This window comes from Crinia signifera, chromosome 19, assembly GCF_055691185.1.
Source record: "Crinia signifera chromosome 19, ASM5569118v1, whole genome shotgun sequence".
NCBI lineage: Eukaryota > Metazoa > Chordata > Amphibia > Anura > Myobatrachidae > Crinia > Crinia signifera.
The window spans coordinates 121,203,860-121,228,594 of NC_139226.1; positions in this window are offsets into that span (position 1 = coordinate 121,203,860).

Genomic DNA, 24,735 nt, shown 5'->3' on the forward strand with positions numbered 1-24,735 from the left:
AATGACCTCTCTACAATACAGAGAGCAACCTATTGACCATCATAATACTAAAAAAACATACTTATTAGTGCCATACAGAACAAAGTGTATCCTAACGACTGATATTACAGAAAATGACCTGATGGTAATCATAAAATACAGACAACATACAAACAGAGGCACAGAGGTTATTTACAGAGTCATCAGTCAGCCATAGTCACCAATCCTAAAATGCACAATTCTTAACCTCCATAATGAATAGAGTTGCACAAGGAAATTACTATAAATATAATAATACTGGTCTGTTTCCATGACGTCAATTGAATTACTCTTAATATGATAACAGTGGTCTGTTTCCATGAATTGAATTCTGTTTCCATAAAAGCATCAACAAACGAATATGAATAGAATAAATTGTAATCTGTAGTGGTTTCAATTAAAACAGCTGCCTAATAGAATATAACATGACAGATTGTCATTTAAAAACCATCAGGCCTTGACGGTGGATTAAATTTATACACCAAAACCAATGCTTAGTAAATGCTATCAATTAGATATAGAAACCATTGTCAATTGACAGAAGTTTCCAGAGGTTTCTAATTGACAGCAAAACTTCTACTTGCAGTAGAAAATGTAACGTCTTCTCTATACACTGCTAGTCTGAGTGGTGAGTAGAGTGCTTAAAAACAGTACTTAAATTATGAAACTTAAAGATCAGTCACTGCACTTGATTTAGACTTGTCGGCTGACACGATGACAAGGACACCGCAGGACCCATTCTGAGCATGCGCAAAACAGGTCCTGCACTCTTGACACAGTACCTCTTAAGCCCCAGCCTAATTCACAAGCTGTGGGCATTTTGGCATAGGAAGTGGTGGCGCAGGGTCAGGTGGTACTCAGAGCAAATTCAAAATTGTTCTCCCCATGTGGACATGCAGAGAGAGTTTGATAGAGGTATGGGGTATACTCCCAAAATGGTGGTATAGCGCCTATCATTTTAAAAAGTCCACATGTTCCATAAAAGTTCATGAGATAATTGATAATTTTCCAAGAGTGTACTTTATTCGATTCTTCAAAGGTAATATAAATGATGTATGGAGTAAGCAAGGTGAAGCATGGGTAAGGAAAGAGAGAGGCATGGGGAGAAAGAGAGACATTGGAAAAGAGGGAGAGGGGCATGGGGAGAGAGGCATGGAGACAAAGACTTGTGTAAAGATAGAAAGAGAGGGGCATTGCAATAGAGAGGACATTGAGACAGTGGGAGCATTGAGAGAGTGGGGGCAGTGAGAGAGAGAGAGAGAGAGAGAGAGAGAGAGAGAGAGAGAGAGAGACAGAGGAGTGAGAACACATGGAGAGAAGGGCATCGGGAGAGATAGAGGAATGGGGAGGGGGAGAAAGAGTAAATGCATGGTTAAAAAGTGACATATGTATTGGTATAAAAGAGAGGTATGGTTAAATAGCTAGTAATGGTTAAAGAGAGAAAGGGACATGGTGAGAGAGACACATGGGTGAGAGAGGTATTATGGATAGAGGCATGAGGAAATAGAGAGGGGCATGGTGGGAGAGAGGGAAGGGTACAAGAAAAAGAGAAAGAGTGGCATAGGGAAAGTGAGAGAGCCGCATAGAGAAAGTAAGAGAACAGCATGTAGAGAAAGATAGAGGGGCACACAGAGAGAGTCATCGGAAAAGAAGGAGGTATGGGGAAAGAAAGAGAAGCATGGGGAGGGGAAGACAGAGATAGAGGGGGGGGCATGGGAAAATCGTTTTTAAAAGCTATACATTTCCAGTGTCACAAATTAAATACCTGTAAGACATGTTCTGGTACATTGTTTCACATATGGTGGCAGTCTGCCTTTGATAAACCGCTTACTAGTTGGTGTGCGGTTGTGTCAGCATTTTGTGGAACGAAACAGGCAGCTGGTGTAGCCAGGTGCTTTCTAGGCCACACTGATGTGGGCTGTGCTTGCCATTTCACACTCCCGAGTTCTGTGTCCCTCCTGTTGCCCCTTTCCCTGAGCAGTGCTGGTTAGTGTGTTCTGATTGCCAGGATTCCCTTTGCTTGTAATGGATGCTGTATTCATGCATCTTCCGGGACCTCAGAATTACTGGTTCTCTGTAACATGATTACTGTAGCTTAGTCTTTTGATCCATGGGTTTATCGGCTCTCCACTACACTGGACGGAGGCACACCTCCCCCTCCGAGAGGTATTTCACAGTGCTTTCCCCACCCATGTTATTCCACTGGCCTCATCACAGGGTAAAGAAGTCTTCATGGACTGAGCTGTACTAGCAGGTTGTAATTGTTAAAGATCAGCAAAATCATGATGCACAAAACTGAAAAACTGTTAAATGATTTATAATACATGCTTAAATAAAAAATATATATACCAATGAGTCACAAAGCCCTTTTGCTTGTAATACAAATTTTGGTACTTATGTATTATCTGGACTCCCATGTTAAATGCACCCCATTTTTTCATACCCCTACTATCCAACTACGCATGGAGTTGATTTCATATAGTGTGGCGAGCGCAACGAGCCACCGTGGCCGAAGCGTGGTGAGCGCAGCGAGCCCCGCGAGGGGATGCGGTCTCATAAGAAAAACGGGAGTCCAGATATTACATAAGTACCCAAATTTTTCTGGTCCCTCAGCCTATAAATAAGGTATTTCATGATACAATCTTATAATGAAACTAATCAAATTGAACCATAAATACTCAAGATGGCTAATCTTATGCTAACATCAGGATCAAACTGGTCACCTGACACATCTGACAAATGCCAGAAGTTCCAATAGCCTGATTGGTTGTTTTAGCCTCACAGAGAGAGGGACTGGCTAAGCAGGGTAGCCACCTGGCACCCCGCTTGAACACCTCCTTGCAGTGTGTGTGGTATGGCGGTCCGGCAATCAGTATCCCAAATGGTCAATATCCTGACATAGGAATCCCAACTGCCGGTGCTCCAACAGGGAGATGAGCGCAAAAAAGCCCATTATCTGCTCGGTCCTGGACCCCCACAAGGGAGACTAGCCCCTGTCTGTCGGGATCCCGACTGTCAAGCAACAGTTTTGGATTCCGATGTCGGAGTACTGTTCATCGGAATCCAGACTGGCGGGAAGTCATCCGGCAACCCCTGCGGCTGATATACAGGGTCTGCTGTGAGGCCCCATCTGATTCATGGTATTCCCCTGTGAGCCATGGCCTGTAGATTGCACACACAGTGATGTGCCAGGGCTTCTTCACAAACCCAGTCCCTCCCTGGCTAACACACTGGTTACCTTGACAATACACTATAATGGCTGATCTGATCCTCTTGTGGTATTAGTCACTGTGCATGTTTTTAAATGTATTGCTTCCATTTAGCTTTGTCATTTGCTTGTACTAGATATTATTTAGCGGGTCCAGTACTGATGATAGCATGTGCACATTATCCTACTCTGCCATCATTATTAAAATTAAAATAACACATCTAGCAGCTCTGTGAGCCAATGGCCTCCTGCACAAACTTCATGTGAAGCCTGTGGCCACTTTGTCCCATTTAATGATATTACCTGAGTGTTAGTAATAAAATTACATTTTGTTATACAAGCTATTACTGTAGTTAATTATTTTTCTGATATATTTGTTAGTCAAGACAGCTTTGAGTTGTTTACAGTAAATTTAATACCATAAAGTCAACAGACAGGGCAAAACTCATCACAGTAACAATGTATATAAATGAATGCTAATTGCATCTCCCATAGTTCATTCAAATTTAAATTCTCAAGTGGAATTCGCAAAAAATATGTCTACAAAAATAATTATATTTTCATCTACATTTTCATTCAGCAATGACTTTCATAGCCGGCGAACATAGAGTTTTTTCTCTGCTCCTTGATAATCCGTTGGTTAATCAATATTCAGACAAGAAAGGAGATGTAAGAGTTTAATTAGCCAAATGTGTTCTGCTAATTAAGGGTATGTAGTGATTAAATTGAAGAAGATATGAAAACAAAGATATGCTACCTTTGTTCAGATGGACACAGATCATATTATCTCCAGGCAAAGTATTCTGTTGGCTATGATGTGTTCGTTAATGTACCAAGGTCTCCTTCACCGAGGTCAAGAAGAGAAAATTAACACTCATTATCTATGTGAGTTATTAAGCATAAATGTTGTACTATTAAATAAAATTCTATTTTTTTCCCATCATAATAGAACTTCCTGGGTTACCTTAATGTAATATAAAAACATTTAATTTGGTTAATCATTCATATCCAATTTCCTTAACCCCTTCCTGACGCAGCCAGTTTTTGCGTTCCTGACAGAGCCATTTTTTTCAAATCTGACATGTCTCACTTAAGTGGGGATAACTTTTTTTTGCTTTTACTTATCCCAGTGATTTTGAGATTGTTTTTTCGTGACACATTGTACTTCAAATTAGTGGTAAATTTGGGTCGATACAGTCTGTGTTTTTTTGTGAAAAATACCAAAATGTCGTGAAAAAATGGAAAATTTAGCGATTTGCAAAATGTTAAATTTTCTGCTTGTGAGACAAATAATCATACCACTCAAAATAGTTAATAACTAACATAGACCATATGTCTACTTTATGTTGCCATCATTATTTCAACTTCCTTTTAATTTTTTTGGACACTAGGAGGCGTAAAATATGAATAGCAAATTCTCAAATTTTCAAGAAAATTTCAAACACTGATTTTTTTAGGGACCAGTTCAGTTCTGATGTGACTTTGAGGGACTTGTATGTGAGACACCCCCATAAATGATGCCATTTCAAAAACTGCACCCCTCACAGTATTCAAAACAGCATTTTGGAAGTTTGTTAACCCTTTAGGTGTTTCACAGGAATTAAAACAAAGTGTAGGTGAAATTTCAAAATTTCATTTTTTTTGCAGAGTTTCAATTTTAATACATTTTTCTAACGAATACAGTAGATTTTACTAGAGAAATGTGACTAAAAATTGATTCCCCCAATTCTTTTGTTTTCATAAATATCCTATATGTGGCCCTAGTGTGCACGGTGACCAAACCACAGGCTTCATAATAGAAGGAGCACCTACTTGATTTTGGAGCCTCCTTTTTATGAGATTATTTTTTAGGCACCATGTAGGTTTCTAGGCACCATAAGATGCTAAAAGTTAGGAACCCCCCCACAAGTGACCCCATTTTGCAAACTACACCCTTCAGGGAATTCATCTAGGGGTATAGTGTACATTTCAAACCCCCAGGGGTTTCACCAATTGTGGTACAACTGGGCAGTGAAAATAAAAAAAAAAAAATTTTCATTTTCACAGCTCAGTTGTATCAAAATTGGTGAAACCCCTGGGGGTTTGAAATGTACACTATACCCCTTGATGAATTCCCTGAAGGGTGTAGTTTGCAAAATGGGGTGACTTGTGGGGGGGTTCCACTGTATTGGTGCAACATAGCACCCACCATTCATTCCACCAAAATCTGTGCTGCAAAATCCAAAAATCACTCCTTCCCTTCTGAGTCCTGCCATGCACCCAACTGGTATTTTTTGGTCACATGTGAGGCATTGCCGTACTCGGGAGAAATTGGGGCACAGATTTTGGGGTGCTTTGTATCCTTCATTCCTTGTGAAAATGAAAAATTTTGAGCCAGAACTGCATTTTTCTGTAAAAAATTACATTTTTTTACACAAAAATGCAGATCTGGCTCAAAATTTTTCATTTTCACAAGGAATGAAGGATACAAAGCACCCCAAAATCTGTGCCCCAATTTCTCCCGAGTACGGCAATGCCTCACATGTGACCAAAAAATACCAGTTGGGTGCATGGCAGGACTCAGAAGGGAAGGAGTGATTTTTGGTGGTGGAATGAATGGTGGGTGCTATGTCGCATTAGCAAGACCCCCGAAGCACCAATACAGTGGAACCCCCCCACAAGTGACCCCATTTTGGTCACCAGCTTTGGGAGGGGGGCTGGTGCTGCGGCTGGCGGGGGGGTGGGAGGGGTGCTGGCGCTGCGGCAGCCGGGTGGGTGGGAGTGAGGGGGGCTGCCGGGTGGGAGGGGGGGGGGGCTGGCGATCGGTGGTGATCGGTGCTGTTCTTAACAGCACCGATCACCACCGATCACTGTGTTACCGAGCGGCTTAGCCGCCGGTAACACAGAAAACGCTGCAATTGGCTGTTCACATTTGAACAGCCAATCGCAGCGATCGCCGACCGGGGCTCAGGGACAGCAGACATCTCCAAACTGTCACCGCGTCTATGGACGCGGTGACAGTTTAAAACCATGACGTATATATACGTCTTCGGTCGGGAAGTACCTCCCGACCATGACGTATATATACGTCTTCGGTCGGGAATATCTATCTGTATATATATATATATATATATACACACATATATATATATATATATATGTATATACACACATATATATATATATATATATATATATATGTGTATATACACACACATATATATATATATATATATATATATATATATATGTGTGTGTGTGTATATACACACACACATATATATATATATATATATATATATATATATATATATATGTGTGTGTGTGTGTGTGTATATACACACATACACACACACATATATATATATATATATATATATATATATATATATAATCATTTCATTTTACTTTTTTTTCATTTTTGCTATGTCCCTAGTGCCTAGTGCTGCTGCTGCTGCTGGCGGGGGGAGGGAGGGAGGGAGGGAGGGGGGAGGCAGCGCTGCGGCGCATAACAGCACCGATCACCACACGGCTGCCGGGTCCCGGGTAAGATATAGTGCTGCCGGGTGGGAGGGAGGGGGTGACCGCGGATCGGTGGTGATCGGTGCTGTACTTAACAGCACCGATCACCACCGTTTTCTGTGTTACCGAGCGGCATAGCCGCCGGTAACACAGAAATAGCTGTGATTGGCTGTTCACATTTGAACAGCCAATCACAGCGATCGCCGACCGGGGGGGGCATTCCTGCCCCCCCCCGGGCGGCGAGGGGGGATGTCTGCTGTCAGGGACAGCAGACATCTCCAAACTGTCACCGCGTCTATAGACGCGGTGACAGTTTAATGGCATGACGTACATTTATGCCATGTGTCGGGAAGTACTTCCCGACCATGACGTAAATGTACGTCCAATGTCGGGAAGGGGTTAATGTCCACAGTAACTTTAGCACTAAATACAGTAGTGGCAAAGGTGTATTTAATGCGCAGGTTGCATTATTCTGCTTGATGTGGCTATTAGAACATGGTAGACTGCATCCATAAAAGGAACGGTTGTATGTAGCCAGTAAACACACCCCACGCCATTAACACCAGCTGGCAGGAGCATAAAAAGATGTGGTCTTCTGCTGTACACATCCAAGTTTGATATCCTGTGCAATTAGAGGAGGCAAGTAAAGGATCAATTGATTAATATTGATTGGTTAAATGTTATTGATTACAATTCGTCAACTTATTAATTGATTAATTTAGAAAATTAAATTGTACTTGCCTCCACTAGATTCAGAGCGAGAATGTGTTGTTGCATCATCATCATCATCATCATCATCCACATCATCATATGAGATTACAGAAGTACTGTGGATACCTGACCGTCTTCCGCAATAAGCCCATGACATAATCTTTCCTTGCCACTACGTGTGGTGTATAAAATGTTGGCAATTTTGTTAAAAAAAATGGAAATAAATGTTCTCTATGTTATTGGTAACATTGAGATATTTTTAGATTTCTGGGGTGAAATGTAATAGGATGAGAGATTCAGAAAGTGAGAGATTTGGTAAGAAATCTCCAGGTTTTTTTTTAAAGCGGCAATCATTTACACTGCAAGATCAAACTGGTTTTGCCGTGTAAATGATTGCCGCTTTAAAAAAACTGGAGATTTCTTACCAAATCTCTCACTTTCTGAATCTCTCAAACTATTACATTTTACCACAGGTGTCTGGTCTTTAACTTTGTGTCGCCTGAACCACCTTTAGTAGTTGTTGAAGTATTATCATGACTGGCAGCAGCTGCAGCTCTAGTACTGATTGCCCTGCTCTTTTATTGACTTATCTGTAGTCATTTTTTGTTTTGTTTACACGCTGCTGTGGCTCACTGCATTTATAGTAATAGTTGCACAGTGGCAACGAACGAATAACACACACAATTTTTTTTTATACAGTACAGTCTCTTGTAGCTCACTTCACTTATAGTAATGTTGGCCGGTAACATCATCTGCCAACCCACCTGCACCTGCATAATGGCTGCATTACCATGGGAATGCCCAGCATTTTCATGGGGATGCCCATGGAATGCTGGGTGTCCCCATGGGGGCTATCCATCCTCCACGCCCCATGGCCCCTACCTGCACTGCTACATGCGAACAGGCCGCGAATAATCAATTTGCTGTGCCAGCTCGCAAATGGAGCCTGCACATGCGCATTAATGCTTATGCGCAGTCCCAAACCAATCGATCCCCTGTGCGAACGCAGGGGAGCAAGAGAATTAGAATAAGGGCCTATGAACGTTATTTTTTACATTTTTATTTTATTTTTTTTCAACAGTCCTTCACAGTCTGCTACAGCCACAGCAGTAGTGCCACAGTAGAGATTGCACCCCAGAGACCTTCACTTACACAGTGTTCATAGTGCTGCAGCCCACAGTCCTTTAGTCTGACAAAGCCACAGCAGTGCGTGCATGCCACAGCTCTTAACAGTCTTTTAGTGCTACAGGCAGTGTATAGCTCTTCACAGTCGGCCACAACAGTACATAGTTGCACATCACAGCTCTTCACTGGCACTGGCTTAGAGCTGCTGCCCAAAGCCCACCCTAACCCAGTGTTTTTAGCGAAATAGAGCTCAAACCACAAGGGATGGACTTAAATCAAAATAAAACATGCAAAATAAGATGTTAGGAAGATAAAATTTGGCTCATTTTAGAAACCAATCCTGACATGAAAACCTGAGCCATGGCTTGCAAGTACTCATATATTTAGAAAACTGAACCTGAACATCTCTTATGCCCTAATGATACATATGGAAATACTAGAGTGATGCTGCACATCCACAGAATATACCAGTTTTGAATAGTTTTAGAGTAAAGTTTGTACATCTTGCCCAAACGTATGTATCGACAAAAGCATGCATTCTTGGAATGCATAGTCTCATGAACAGACAGTTAAATGCCTTACTCAGCATAAGTGCCAGTGTCATGTGATAGGTTGTGTCACTAGTCTTTACCTGCCACCATTTAACAGCCTCCTACGGCACCACATGCATCCAATGGCATTGAATGCTTCCTCACCAAAGAAGGACAAGTAGGTGGAAAAACATAAACTGCACTAGGATTTAAGAGAAAGTAAGTTCATTCACCCTAACATTATGGGCCTTATTCTGGTCTGTGCGGACGGAGCCGAATATGCGGCCAGGACCGTGCATCCTAAACCCCGCCTTCCGTACGGATCGCTCACTCCGTCCGAATGCGGTAAGAAGCTGTCTGAACGGACCGCACGTGTATTTCTCATGAATACGCCTCCTCCATCTCAGGGAACCTCCCCCATCATTCGATGGTCGCAGACCATCGAATGCAGGACCGAGTGGTCAGGCAGCTACGCAACCTCAGACCACACGGGCATTTCTCCGTGCAAAAGCAGGGATCTGGGCGGGCAGCTGACATCCGGCAATGTCATATGTCCGCCCCCTACACGTGCGTCACGGCCGCATTACCATACGTACGCCCAGCGTTTGCATGGGAACGCCCATGAAACACGGGGTGTAAAACATATGGTAATGAGCCCAAACAGCCCTTCACGCCCCTCTCCACCCCCTGTTCGTAGTGTACACATTTCATGCGAAATTTGGACGTGCGTCCCGTTCGCACATGCGCAGAGACACCTCTGCACATGCGCAGACACAAAACATCGGCGGACCGACCGCACGCGGACATTACCGCACCAACCAGAATAAGGTCCTATATTATCTCTTCCTAACCACATCCCCATTAGAATTCTATTAGTCAACAGTCAACTTTGTTAAAAAAAGTTCCTAAACAGTACCCCTCTCCTGCTGATAGACTACACACATCATGACCAATCATTAAACCTAGAAAATAACTGCCAGTAATCATTTCATGTATAGAGAGATCCAACATAGATCAGTCTGACTTAGAAAAATACCCCTTTCACACCACATCCTCGACCCTGGTTATTGCCAGGTTGAGATGCAGTGGGAAAGCACCAAGACTTATAACCAAGGTCAAGCTTGAGAAATCATTCACTGGTTGGCGACCATTGGTTGTTGCGGGCCCTCATGCACGGCTGTGAATGGATGCTTATGCAAAACATCACTCCGCAAGGCTGCAGGGACATTCGGCATCCAGTGAGGGGGGCGTTTGTGAGGACAGTATTAGAACCAGAATCAGGGCCTAAGTCCATTATTAAAAAATCCTTTTTCATCAGTGGTGTTAGGTAATATGAAGGTGCCACTACATAGAGCAGCATTTCAGCATTTCTCAATATAGCTGGTTCCTCCAGCTATATACTGGTATATTCATGTTTACATACTATAGAGTGTACACCAATAATCTGTTCCCACTGAGTGTGCTCCCAGCACTTGAAAAATTGTGTGTGTATTGTGTTTTCAAATCCACATCTGGTTAAGGTCATCAGTGACTTCAGGTCATGCATGGTGCAGTCGGGCACCAAAAAGTATTACAGCAAAATTTGTAGATGTGATACTTATTGTGGGACAACTGCTTTTTGGAGCAACTGTTCCCACACCAGACCAATCCTAAATATCTTTCCACTCATCTATCCATCCCAGCAAGTCACTATGATTCAGATACTTAATTATCGGAGGGTATCTAATGATGAACAGGCCCCTAAATAATAAAATTTGGTTAACAAAAATAATTTTATATTGGTTACTTGATGCACATTACAAAAACTCCTCAGCCCGAAAACAGTCCTCACTTATTAACACAGAAATCTTAATTACACTCTCACAGCAGAAATATGATTTCAAATAGTTGTTCAATTAATATTTTTTAGATGAGCAGGCATGGATTATGGAAAACTGAGCTCACCCAAACTTCAGGGATCCAAGGGAATTTGAGTGCCAGCTCAGGCTATTCTTCCTTGGCCAGATTTCAAATGAAGTCCACAAAGCATCATCAAGTCATGTGACTTCTCAGTGAGTATTCCTATGTAAAAAAAGTTTTAATTTGAACATTGTACAATTGATTTGTGCTGTATCCCCTGCAATAATATAAATATAAGGGCTGCTGCTTCACAGTGTGAGTTGTAAGTTGCAAAAAAAAAACAACCACAAGTGTTTATGTTAACCGTGTTTGCACTGTAGATCATGTGTCATAGTGTTATTAAATATAGGCACTGGGTCAATATGAAATAGGATCAATTGAGGGAAAAGCAAAAGCAGCAACCAAGTACTAGTTCTGTGGATGCTGCCAGTCATGTTAGTACTGCAACCTCCTCTAAAGGTCAGGAAGTTTAGGAAAGGGCATCTGAAACAAAATCTTTCATAATGTTAAAAAAGTGGTACAGTTATGAAAATAAAGACCAACAAGTTAATGCACCCCCCCCAAAAAAAAATTAAACAAATAAAAAAACAGACCCAAAACAGCATGACCTGCCTGTGTAACATAACAAAGCAAAATGTACTGTATGTGAGTGCATAACTCAAGAACATGCACTTCTTATTAAAAAATACAGACCACCATATAGCTAATATCAGTAGAGCGATTCAACATTAATATGCTGGACAATATAAAGGTGACTAGAATACAGCTCTAATCTCACAAATATGGTAACAGGAAGGATATAATAAATTAGAAAACAGCAAAATGAAAATACAGATACAGATAGCACATACTGTCTTAAGGGGTATCCAATTAGCCCCAATGAACTTTTACCCCCCAAAAAAGTTGGCTGATAGCTCGATATATGACCAGTTGTCTTTATTAGTCTAGCCTGATAGCAAATATATTTAACATGTTGCTGCTATATCCATTATAAATAGCTATCATTAATTTCCAATAAGCATTGGAATCCAATAATTACAATACAATACAGTCCCATGAAGCAGATTTAAAAGGTTTTTGAACATGCAATTTCTTTAATGATCTCACTCTCCGGCTTTAGGAAATTAAATCTATTCCCATGAGCCCCTACATGGCAATTATCTTCAGTGAATGAGGTTCCAAATAGAAACATAATGATTCAGAAGAGACAGAGACTGTATCTAAAATCTGATCAGCAATATATTTAATATCTATAAAATGTATGTGCTGTGGATAAATAGGTGATCCTCAAGCTGATACTGTATGTGCTCAATTTAGTAACTTGACGCATCTCATTTTTATATTTGCAATTTCATCAGAAACATGTTTTAATTAAAGAGCCAAACTGCTATTTAAAGTACATTCAACCAATAGGAACATTATTCTTCCTAAATTAAACAAATATACTGTATCTGAAGTGCGTAAATCCAAAGTGAAATACAGTAACAACTGTTGGGATTTTGAAAAATAAGATGGCGGTAAAAAACATTACTATTAATACTTATTATATTAATCATTTGACATATTTATTAAGATAAGTGTGGCATACAATTCTATATATTAACCATCATTAAATAAAAATGTAATATTGAAAAGGCAACACTTTTAGTTTAGTCCAGTGGTACTTAAACTGTGTGCTGTGGCACTGTGGTGAGACTTGACGATTTACAGGGTAGCCAGGGGTTGGTTGCTGCATGGCTAAAAGCTTGACCCAGATGCTACCTTGGGCCTTGGTCATGTAGGGCTTTGAATCTCAGTAAGTTGATCTTGAAAATGATTTGCCACTTTATGGGCAGCCATTGAAGGGAGTAGAGAATGGGAGTTATGTGGCTAGAACAGGGCTGTTTGGTTTTACAGCCTGGCAGCTGTGTTTTGTACCTTCTGTAAACAGTGCAGTTATTTTGCTGGGAGACCAAGGTAGATTGCATTGCAGTAATCCTAACAAGATGATACAAATGCATGTATGACTTTTGGCAGATCTTCAGATGGGATTAAGTGTTTGATTCTGGCTATGTTCCTTAGATGAAAGAATGAGTATTTGATTGTGGCTGATATCTGATGTTTAAATGTCAAGCCACCATCCAATACCATGCCAAGATTCCACACATGATGAGAGTTTTGTAATTCTGTACCCCCAAGTGTCAGTCCAGTTGGGTGGCTATGCTGCAGTCTTGTCCTTTGATGTTGAGGTCCTATCATAAGGACTTCTGATATATCACAATTCATTCTCAGCCAACTGGCACTCATCCATTCCTGGAGCTCAGCTAGACAGCCACTTAAGGTTGTTATTGGGTTTTCAGTGCCTGCAGCAAAGGACAAGTACAGTTATTTATCATCTGCATAGCAGTGGTATACCAGGCTATGGCACCTAATTATTCCTCCCCCACACCCCCTCATTTTACCACAGAACACTGCACCCACCCCTCACCCACCAGCAGCATCTACAGTACATACCCCCTCCGACTCCCACTTGCACCTGGCCCAGTACAGATATGCAGCACTTCTTTACTCTACTCTAATGAGCCACCAAGGTACCATAGAGAGGTACCAGAAAGCAGGGATCGGGGAGCAGGTGAGTCTGTGATCCTCCCTCTCCCCTCCCCCATCCCACCTGTGAATCGACTCTATCACCCCCCCCCCCCCGCGTGCGCCGCCCGCTCCCCACTGGGGGGATTTCAGCACGGCACTACCCACGCTCCAGGGGGGGGGGTGGGCACCAGCCACAGTACCGCCCACCACAGTATCGCCCGCACACCCCCCATGCCGCAGTATCGTCTGCACCCTTCCCTCTCCCCCGGCGGGCGGCGAGCGACGAGCGGCGCGGGGGGGGGGGGGGGTTTGCCTGGGGCGGGGAGCTTGCACCGACCCTGCCTTTACACCAAAAACACAAGGATGTCTGCACATCTTTATCGCACACATCTCATCTCAATGACAAACTATATTCACTAGGTCCACCAGCAGATACTGTGTTATTCTTACCCACAATTGTTTATAATTTTATCTTTTTGCACAGCTCTCTGTCTATCTTTACTTTTAAATTGCTATAATTATTTAATTTTCAGAAGATATTATAGTTATCCCATTTTCAGAAGCGTGTTCTTTGATTTAATTTTTTTTTACAAATCCCTATTGATTGCAATAATTCAATGAGGCTATGTACTGTGGTCTCGATCATGCCTTATTAGATAACTTAAGTATATGGATAAGTGGTAGAAAGATTTTAAAGACCCTATATTGTCTCCTTCTCTGACATCCATTAGTAATGATTAAATTATGGGTCAATTTCACCTGAAAAACTATATTCCATCGTCTTAATTCTCTGGTCCACAAATAAGTTCTTTTGTGCTTTCAATTCCTGGTAGTATTTGCTTTACGGTTACAATGACCATTTGTGAAATGATAATCTTTTTAAGCTGCCAAGATACAAGTGAAAGCACCTTCCCTAAACGTTAGAGGATTCTTACATTTGTAATTACATCATGTAGCTTTTAAATGGAATTTGATTATAACCGTATATATCATCTAATGACTGGGGATACAAACTACATTGTTGAGAAATTCAATTAGGCTATGACCTCAGTCCATTTCCTCATATTAATGTGGGCTTGGGTCATCAGTGTGAGGTTTCAACCACCTGCTCCACTGGTTTACAATTAGATTCTAAAAGGAAAAAAAATCCAGGAGTATATTTGACCATCATTTGGAGGTATGCTTTTAGCAAGTATCAAGGGACTGACCTCAATTATGTCTGAATGAATTACTGTATAAAGTAGAGATGTGCAGGTTCTGATTTACTCTGATTTACTCTGATTTCAAAGCAAGATCTTATTGGCTATCCCAAATCACATGACAGTTGTTGACAGTTGATAGCCAATAAGATCCTGCTTTGAAATCAGAGTAAGTCAGAGTAAATCAGAACCTGCACATCTCTAGTATAAAGTAGTGGGCTTTGCTTTATATACAGATGTAGCGCTTCTCTTCTTTGCAGTGGCTGGAGATTCCATCGCCAGCCCCTGCCAGCGAGCGTGCGCGCAGGAGATGTTTGCGCGCCCCATAGCAATGGAGCTCCCCGCCGATGTCTGCTGCCTCCCTGCTGATGACAGTCCCGCTTGCCGCCCCGCCCCTCCCTAACCCTGCCGGTCTTCCTGAAGCAGAGTAGGACTGGGACGCTCATGCGCGTGAGTCGCAGGCATGTCCCAGTCTAATGGAGTCCCTCTGTGCCGGCTCTCACCAGCGGGGACAGTCTGGTGGGAGCCGGACAACAGTGAGAGGAGCTCCATCTTTAAAACCCAATACTAAAAAAAGCGCTTAACTATAGTATGTTGCACTATATTTTGACTATTTATTTTATTTTTGACTATATATATTTTATACTTTTATCTTTGGCAGAGGTACTAGCAGTGGCCCAGCGCTAGTCATTATTGGGCCAATTATCTTTATGTAAGAGGACCTGATAAATTGTTTTCAGATATCGTTAGCTATCCATTACTTATTTTATTATTTTTTTACCATTTACCATTTCCGACATGTGAGACTTGTTGAATAACATACAGATTCTTTTAAATAAATGTACAGCTATGGTTTGCCATGTGTTTGCCATGTGTTTTGGCACAATGCCTCCTTATAACTGTTTGGGCTTTATTTACTAAGTGCAACCAATAAGATTCTATCTATTATCTTCCAGAAGGTTCTAAAAAAATAAGAAGTGGATTCTGATTGGTTGCTATGGGCAACATCCCATCTTAGTAAAAACAAAAAAAAAAGGTAATGAAACTTTTGTTTTCTATTCATGCAATTTAGGGGGTTATACAATTATTGGCAATTTCTGTTGCCATGCAGATAATCAGCAATTTTCAGGCATTTTTGGGGCGAATTGGATTTGCCCTATTAAGTGCCCATGCAATTTAGCTGTTTTGACCCAAAACTATCAGACTTGCACATGTTTTCGCAAGGGCTACCCGTAATGTGTCAGCAATTTGCTTCATAGTGAAGTGCTCGCACATTAGTAATGCACCTAGCATGAAGAGCAGCCTTGCCCTGTGCAATTCATGTTAATTGAGTCACTCCCCCTGGAACCCGGTCCATGGTTTGGTCAGGGAACCTTGCCTAGAAGTGTCCCCCGGGTGTGGCATAACACTGCTGGCTGTTGGTGCTGGCTCTAAAATCCGGGGGACCCACAATCTTTTTGTCCTTATTATTTTTGGAATCAGGACTGATCCGAGAGCCCGGTGCTGGTTTCTTAAATATGGGGGATCCCCACGACACCCCCCCCCCCTGTATTTGGGGAACCAGAATTGGTCCAATGAACTGGGGACTTGCTATGCTCCAGGAGGGGGACCCTACACTATTTTATTTTTATATTTTAAATTTAGAATAGTTTTTTAGACAGAAAACGCACAGATCTCACTGTGGGCCTTATTCTGGTCTGTGCGGACGGAACCGAATATGCGGCCAGGACCGTGCGTCCTAAACCCCGCCTTTCGTACGGATCGCTCACTCCGTCCAAATGCGGTAAGAAGCTGTCCAAACGGACCGCAAGTGTATTTCTCATGAATACACCTCCTCCATCTCAGGGAACCTCCCCCATCATTCGATGGTCGCAGACCATCGAATGCAGGACCGAGTGGTCAGGCAGCTCCCGCAACCTCAGACCACACGGGCATTTTTCCGTGCAAAAGCAGGGATCTGGGCGGGCAGCTGACATCCGGCGATGTCATATGTCCGCCCCCTACATGTGCGTCACGACCGCATTACCATACGTACGCCCAGCGTTTTCATGGGAACGCCCATGAAACGCGGGGTGTAAACATATGGTAATGAGCCCAAATAGCCCTTCACGCCCCTCTTTACCCCCTGTTCGTAGTGTACACATTTCATGCGGAATTTGGACGTGCGCCCCGTTCGCACATGCGCAGAGACGCCTCTGCACATGCGCAGACACAAAACATCGGCGGACCGACCGCACGCGGACATTACCGCACCAACCAGAATAAGGTCCTATATCATATCATATATTTTTTTCCAGATTTTTCCTAAATATATAAATTCTTTTGATTACAGACCATTAAAGGATCTAATTAAATGTTACACTATGTAATCTCTGCTTTTTGCTTTGCTATTCTGATGAATGAGCGTTTTGCTCTGTATTTGCAAATTAGCATTTTGCAGAATTCGTAGTCTATAAATAGAGCTGGAACAGCGCCTGTCAGTTCCCTCTGCTTTGCCGTGTGGTTACAGTATAACAAGTCTATAGTCTAAGTAGAACAACATGATAAGGGAATTCTGTACAGAGCCAGGGAAACAGGGAAATGTCATACCCAAATGCTTATTGAGGCACATAGCACACGTAACAGTTGTGAATGTGGCTTATCTCTAATAAGGCCATAAACAACTCTATTAACCTGACTGGATATGTGTGAATCCCCTGTGGGTTGCATTGTGGAGAATTTTACAATATTCAGTAATTCGCTTTATATTCAGCTAATTAATTCACATTAAAAAAGCATTTAAAAAATATTTCCGTACCAAAATTTTTTATGATATACATTTTCACAGGCTTTTTTTTTTCCTTTTATCTTTAAAATTACATTTTGAGAGCAAAATCCATAGAACAACAAATGTAGCCAACACCCATACTCCTCTCTAGACCCAGGCTATAGTACAGTTGAGACTGTGTTAGAGATTTATCAAAGTTTAACGGGTAGATATATCAAGCTTCAAAAAAAGGGATTAAATGGAGAAAATGCAGCCAGACAATCAGCTCCTAACTGCCATGTTACAGGCTGGGTTTGGAAAATGAAAGTAAGGAGCTGATTGGCTGGTTGTTTATCACTCTACACGTTATCACTTTTTGAAGCTTCATGCATTTGGCCATAAGAGAGATAAAGTACTAGCCAATTAGTTTCTGTAATTTTACATGGTTGCCTGTCATTGGTCCAACTAGTGCGGATCAACACTGCTACCAGACAGGCACCCTCTCAATGGGGACCTGGAAACCTGCAAGCCTGTGACCTCCTCCTTCACCCAGAGTAATAAGCTATGGGGGTGGAATGGGGTAATGCAGGCATGTGTGTGTGTGTTTGTGTTGTACATGGCTGGCTGGCTATGGGTCAAAGTGTGTATGTGGGTTCCTATGGGTGTGGCTATGGGCAGTGTGTGTGGCTATAGGGTACATGTATGTGTGCATATGGGGCAGTGTGTATTTACATGTGTTTATGTGTTTGTGTGTGCGACTATGTGGAAGCATGTGTGTGGGCCTATAGGGCAGCATATATGTGGTGGTGGTTGTTGGGGGACTGTCTATTTAGTTATTTTCAGATACCGCAATTTTTGATCACAGCCCTGTCTCCAAACTCTGATAAATCTCCCTCTCTGCGAGACCCACATATAAGAAGACCTACTTTCTTCTTGACGCTGTTACATTAACTTCCATATTGCTAATAAGCACAACTCAGTAATCATTTGAAGGATTTGTAACACTGGTAATTACTATTCATTCAGCTCATCTTATCAGAAGACAGACATGTATATAATGGGACTAGTTCTGAGTCAGACACATCTGCAGCCACATGGAATTGAAAAATATGCCTGCTTATTACATTTTGGTAATGTGAGGATCCACCTTTGTATAGGAAAAAAATCTGTACAATTGCATCTGAAAGCATATCCAACCCTCATTTCTCACATCCACCACAGCCAGGAATAGCATGGGGCTGGCTTTGTATTGTATGGAAAATGGCGTGCTCACAGCTAAATTTTTTTTAAAATACATAAATAGTAAAAAAAAAAGAGAGAACATGGGCCCAGTAACCAATATCAACAGAAATAGCTTTACTGGGGATAAGGAAAAAGAAGAACTGTTAAATACATTTTTCTCATTGGTGATTACTAGGTGAAAACAAACAAATCCCCAGGTCCGGACTTGATTCATCCTAGGGTTCTACTGGAATTAAGGGAGCAAACCCTCTGTATTACATTTTTGAGAACTTATTTTCATCTTGTAAGGGCCTAAGGACTGGAGAATAGCAGAGGTAGTACCAATATTCAAAAAAGGAAAAAGAGATGACCTAGCAAATTACAGACCTTCAATAGTGGGTAAATTATTTGAGGGAATTTTATGGGATGGTATCCAAAAAACATTTAGAGCTCCATCGTATAATCAGTATTAACCACCAATATGGTTTTGTGAAAAATCTCTTATTCATTAAACTTTTATGAGGAAGTCAGCAAAAAACCTAGACAATGGAAATGCTGTAGGTGTGGTTTTCCTGGATTTTGCTAAGGCTTTTGATACCGTGCCACATAAGAGGTTGATAAATAAAATGTAGGCTTTGGGACTGTCAACCTATTTCAGGTGTCAACCTAAGCCATGTCGACCTTTAATGGTTGACTCAATGCATGTCGACATAATGTTGGTCGACCCAATGACTAATACCCATTCGTAGTGAGAGTGATCCATCAAGTCCATTGCAATTCTGCCAGTGTCAAAGTGTGTCTGTAAAATTCGAGATGCAACAATTTTTTCTTGAATGTGACTGAGTCTGTACACGGAGCACAATGAAATTGTATTGTAAAAAAAAAAAAGCTGCATCTGCTACATTCACATTCAGGACCGCATTAAGGCTGGTTGGGGCCCTGGGCAACAAATGTGGGGGCCCCCACCATTAACTTTTTTTGTTGATATTTGTAAAATAAATAATAATAAAAAAATCGATTAAAAAAACATCGGTCAGGAACATCGTTACCATCAGAACATCATGACCATCGCAACATCCTTTTTTTAACATCAGGAACAGCCCAGGTACATGGGGGGCGGGGGGCCTTGGGGAGGTTAATTTACACTTCCCCTGTGGCTGCTATTGTCTGTAGCCACTGGGACAGGGGTCCTGCCATGCTGACCGATCAGCAATATCGGCAGTAGGAAAATTGCTGGGAGAGAGCACGGGGAGGCAGAGGGACCTTCCGGTACCTCTGAGAGGGTGCTGCCTATCCCTGGGGGCCCCCACAGACTGCTTATTAGGAGACTGCCCTAGTGTGTGGGGGCCCCAGGATGATTACCCCTGTCACCCCTTAATCCGGCCCTGGCTACATTCTATCACTTTGGGTACAGTTCAGAGAGCACGTGTAAATAACTCTCATTTGTGAATGAATCCCTTTTATGCCAAAAATATACTAATGACTTATGTAGATTAGTATTTGAATGCATGTTTCTAAAGGTGCGCACACACGGTTCGATTCCATTTTCAATATGATTTGAATTAGATATGGAATTTTTTCTACTCCTTTTCGATTTCTACTATTTTCTATTCGATTTTCCATTTGATTTTCCATTCGATGTACATTAGATTTTCTATTAGATTTGCTATTAGCTCAACACTGGCTTCAGGCAGGAGATGGACATCGAATCAAATGCTGCAGTGAATACATAAGATTTGCACTATCTACATTAGATTCGCACTACCTACTATTAGATTTCCACTATATAGGCTTGGCTGCCAAGATTATTTTTCTATTAGATTTACACTACACAGAGGAGCACGCATTGGGATCGAATCTGCATCGAATGTAAAAACACCATTCAATTTACTACTCAATTTAGCTTCTGTAAAAAAAGTGTATATCTCACCATGTGTATGCTCTATAAGATTATATACAAATCTTTAACTACTGCAGAGGCAGAACTCTGGGAGGCAATGGGCTCCTGCTCCCAAGGGGGCACCTCTCCACCCCTGTGAGTTTGAATCAGTTCATTGAAAGCTGTTGATATCACTTCTGTACATAGGCGTGCGCACGGGGGGTGCCAGGGGTGCACAGGAACCTCCTAATGACCGCCGGCACCCCCCGCACGATTACACACAAAAAGGATTTCTGATCCGTATTAGCAGCACTCATTGGCCGGTGGCGGTCGGGACTGCATTGCTTACCAGCCGCCGCCAGTCTCCTGCCCGCACGCCGGTCTCCTGCCCGCATTCCGGTCTCCAGCCTGCACGCTGATCTCCAGTGCAGTGTTGCTGCGGCGGGCGGATATGTGCTGACTCAGCTTCATGTCAGCCCCCACGCCTACTTAGAAGTGCGGGAGTCGGACCTTGTGCTTGCGGCGTGATGCAATGATACATGCTGGTAAACATCATTGCGCCACCCGGGCTCTCTCTCTCCCCCCAAGCCCTAGTCTGTCCTGCACTGCCTGTGCTGGTGGAGGAGGAAGGAGGCAGCGCCGTGAAGAGAGAGCTGTCTGACTGGCTTTAAGGAGATAGAGCTGTCTGGGCAGGTCAGTGGCTTCCCGCATGTTGCTTAATAGTTACTGTTACTGTTGTCAGTTGGGCATGTATGCCTGCTCTATATGCAATGCAGGGGTATGAAGGAGGCTGGGTATATGTCTTGCTAGTGGGATGGTGGTATGTGCCAGGCTGAGGTTTGTGGAGGGGTGAAAGGAGGCTGGTGGTATAATGTGCCATTATGGGGCTTGGGGAAGTAGGCTGGGTATGTGTCAATTTGGGGGAAGGAGGCTGGGTATGTGCCATGCTGGGGGTTGGGGGAAGTAGGCTGGTATAATGATCTTAGCTATTCGCTAAACAGGAAAACCAATCTACAATATATGCTGATTTGGGGGTAGCTTCCAGGTGCCAGTGAGCACCCAGGCTTACAGCTTTTGCCATTACCAATCATCTGCATGAGTGCCAGCCAACACCATACACTCTATTTAATATAATTCCCTATATTAAGGTTGCATTGACGCCCAGTAGGCGGTGACAGACACACCCAGTAGGCGGGGATAGACACGCCCAGTAGGTGGTGCGAGACACGCCCCTCCAATGATGCACCCCCTAATAAAATGGGCTGCGCACACCTATGCTTCATTAGCTGTCTCCTCCTTTCAACAGGACCATAGATGTCACACTCCTTTTATTCTAAACATAATATCCATAACATAGATACACACATGCATACATATATTTATGTAAGATGGTGTGTGTGTGTGTGTGTTGGGGGGGCACCAATATTTATGTGGCCTCCGTGCAACTGGGACGAACTTACACCACTGAACTACTGTAAATACTGTATCTAAAATATTAACATTTTAACACTGTATTCCTCTAATGTACGTACTGTATGAAAAGGCACCTAATGGGGTTCTAATTTTCTCTGACTTTATTGTCCAAAAATATTTAACTTACAAGCTCCATTAAATGTTTTTTTTTCCCCCCTTTAGCCTGCTAGTAGGTGAATCAAACATTGGTAGGATATTAACGCTGCAATTTGTTAATCTGCCAACACAAGCATTAAACAACCTTTTGTACGCTGACACCAGATTAATGAGAAGGCAATTCCCATCTACTGTTTTCCTACTGAAGCTAAGAAATTTTGTGTATAATTCATTTACCCGTGTAATGGAAACTTAATGATATATGAAGAGCAGAAAATAGCATTGGCTGTAATGTCTTCTTTATGTCTTAAAGGTATAGTGTTGTACAAGGCCAGGTTAATGTGCTGGGTGCAACATTTTTGACAGTAAAGGACATATTTTAAGTAGATTCAAACGAATGTGTATAGTGGTCTTGAAAATACTATGGGTCCTATAATATAAGTTTAGAAAAACACCTATGGACGGAATGTAATGGGGTGGAAATTGCTGGATGTTTCAAAGGAATTGACGGAAAACACTACTTAAAAAATTGCCTTATTAAGTGCAAATCTCTGACAAATATTTTAAAAAAATCTATAAAATAATAAAGGTGCTTCTGACTGGTGAGATGGCAGCAGTAGACCCTGGTATTACTGTACATGTGAAGGTCTCTGTGAACATGGTGTTCGCTCCTTGTTCCTGGAGACATCTTAAGTATGCATATGCAGATTCACTAGGAAATAGGCAAGGCGGTCATTTCTCAAGTGATTTCTATCGCACACCATGCATATTGCTAAAGTATCCATCTCTCTGCTCTCCTCCTCTCTCCACTCTCTGAGCGTGCAAACTGGCACCACTCACACCCCCCTCTCATCAAGGAGATCTTCCCTATCATGATGCCCTTCCTATCATTTTCTCCTGAATTTGCCCCTGTGACAGTGTATGCATATTTTAGGCTTACTGTGCTATCCCTTTAAACCAGGACACTCTTTAAATTCACAGGTTCTGTGACAGATTAACACCATGAGAAATGCAGTCTTGAAATAAGCCAGTCACAGAATCTGTGTAATTCATGAATCTCCAGGTTGAAAATGATAGTATGGTAAACTGTATGTATGGAAATGGGACAGAATTGGCCCTAATGAAGTGCAAATCTAGGCAAAAACCTAATCCTGCTCTGTTGATAGGTCTACAGTGTCTACGTCGACAGTCAATAGTTCAAAATTTCTGTACTTTTTATCACTTTAACATCCACGTGGACTCTTATTGAGATTGGTAAAGTGCCCAAGGCATGGCAAGCAAAATGAGCCATGCAAGGGTACTTAATTGGAGGTCCATGTTGACAGGTGTCAATATTGCCCCCCCGCCCCCCAAAAGAAAAGTCAAAATCTCACATTAAACTTTTCAAGTGTTGATCTCTTTCATGTTGACCTTCTGTCTTGTCGATCGTTTGTCAACTCTGATCTTTTGCATCTCAACATTACTGTATGTCAATGTTGACCTTTTGGTATTGACCTATTGACTACAGAGATTCAACATGCAGCTATGGCACTTATTGCTCTCGTCAACAACTACTGTGTGTAGTGACCACATATTCCTGCACCTCCAAACTCTTGAGATACTTATTACTTACGTCAACATGTCGACCTAAGCTATATTGACCATTTTCATCTTTTCATGTGTCAACCTAAAGATGGAGTGCCTGTTAGCCAGCCTGATGGATCGCCAGATCTCGTGGTGGACAGGACCTCCATCTGATGGGGACGCATCTCACACGCTTGAGTGTCCCATTCAGCAAGGCAGCAGGGAGCTTGCCTGCCCATCTCCACTTCAGGGAGACGGACAGGGAGTGGGGGCACATTGGGGTAGCTGCATGGGGACTGTGGAGGAGCTGCTGGCGACCGGCGCAAGATGACAGAGGGCTCCAAAAGAGTGGACACGCGAATGTCTTATGCATGTGCGCCCCCTTCTGTTGGAGAAAGGCAGCTGGCGCTGGGCATCAATTGGAGCAGCTCGGTTTAGAGCTGCTCTATCTGTATGGCCTGTCCACTAATAGTGGTTAAACCTATGACCCATACCCTTAGGTATGAAGATGCCCCTATTTAATGTGATACTACTGTATGTACTGTAGTTGTAGTTGCCATAAGTGTCCATAACACTCTGAAGAGTTTTCAATCATTAATTACAGTCTGAGAAACAAAATGTTATACAAATCCAAATCCATTTTTTTCTAGAATTGCTGCTTTCACAACACAGTTTTATCTGGTAAAAACTGTCTGAAAAAAAAATATGTAGTAATAGTTTTTCATTACAAGATTTTGCATTACTGTTTTGTTTTTGCTTTTTTTTTTCAACAGATATAACTGTCATAGTTAAGAGTGTATGAATCTTCCATATTGAGCTCATTTCATAATCCGCACATAAACATTTCCATCCGCCTTATAAAACGGGTATCTATAATCATCACACTGCTGGGCAAAGCAACAAATGTTCTAGGTTATTATAGCTATTCCCAAAGATGTGCAGCTATAAAGGGACTTCCTTAAAACGTTTCATCAACAGCACCTATGTACAACACCAAC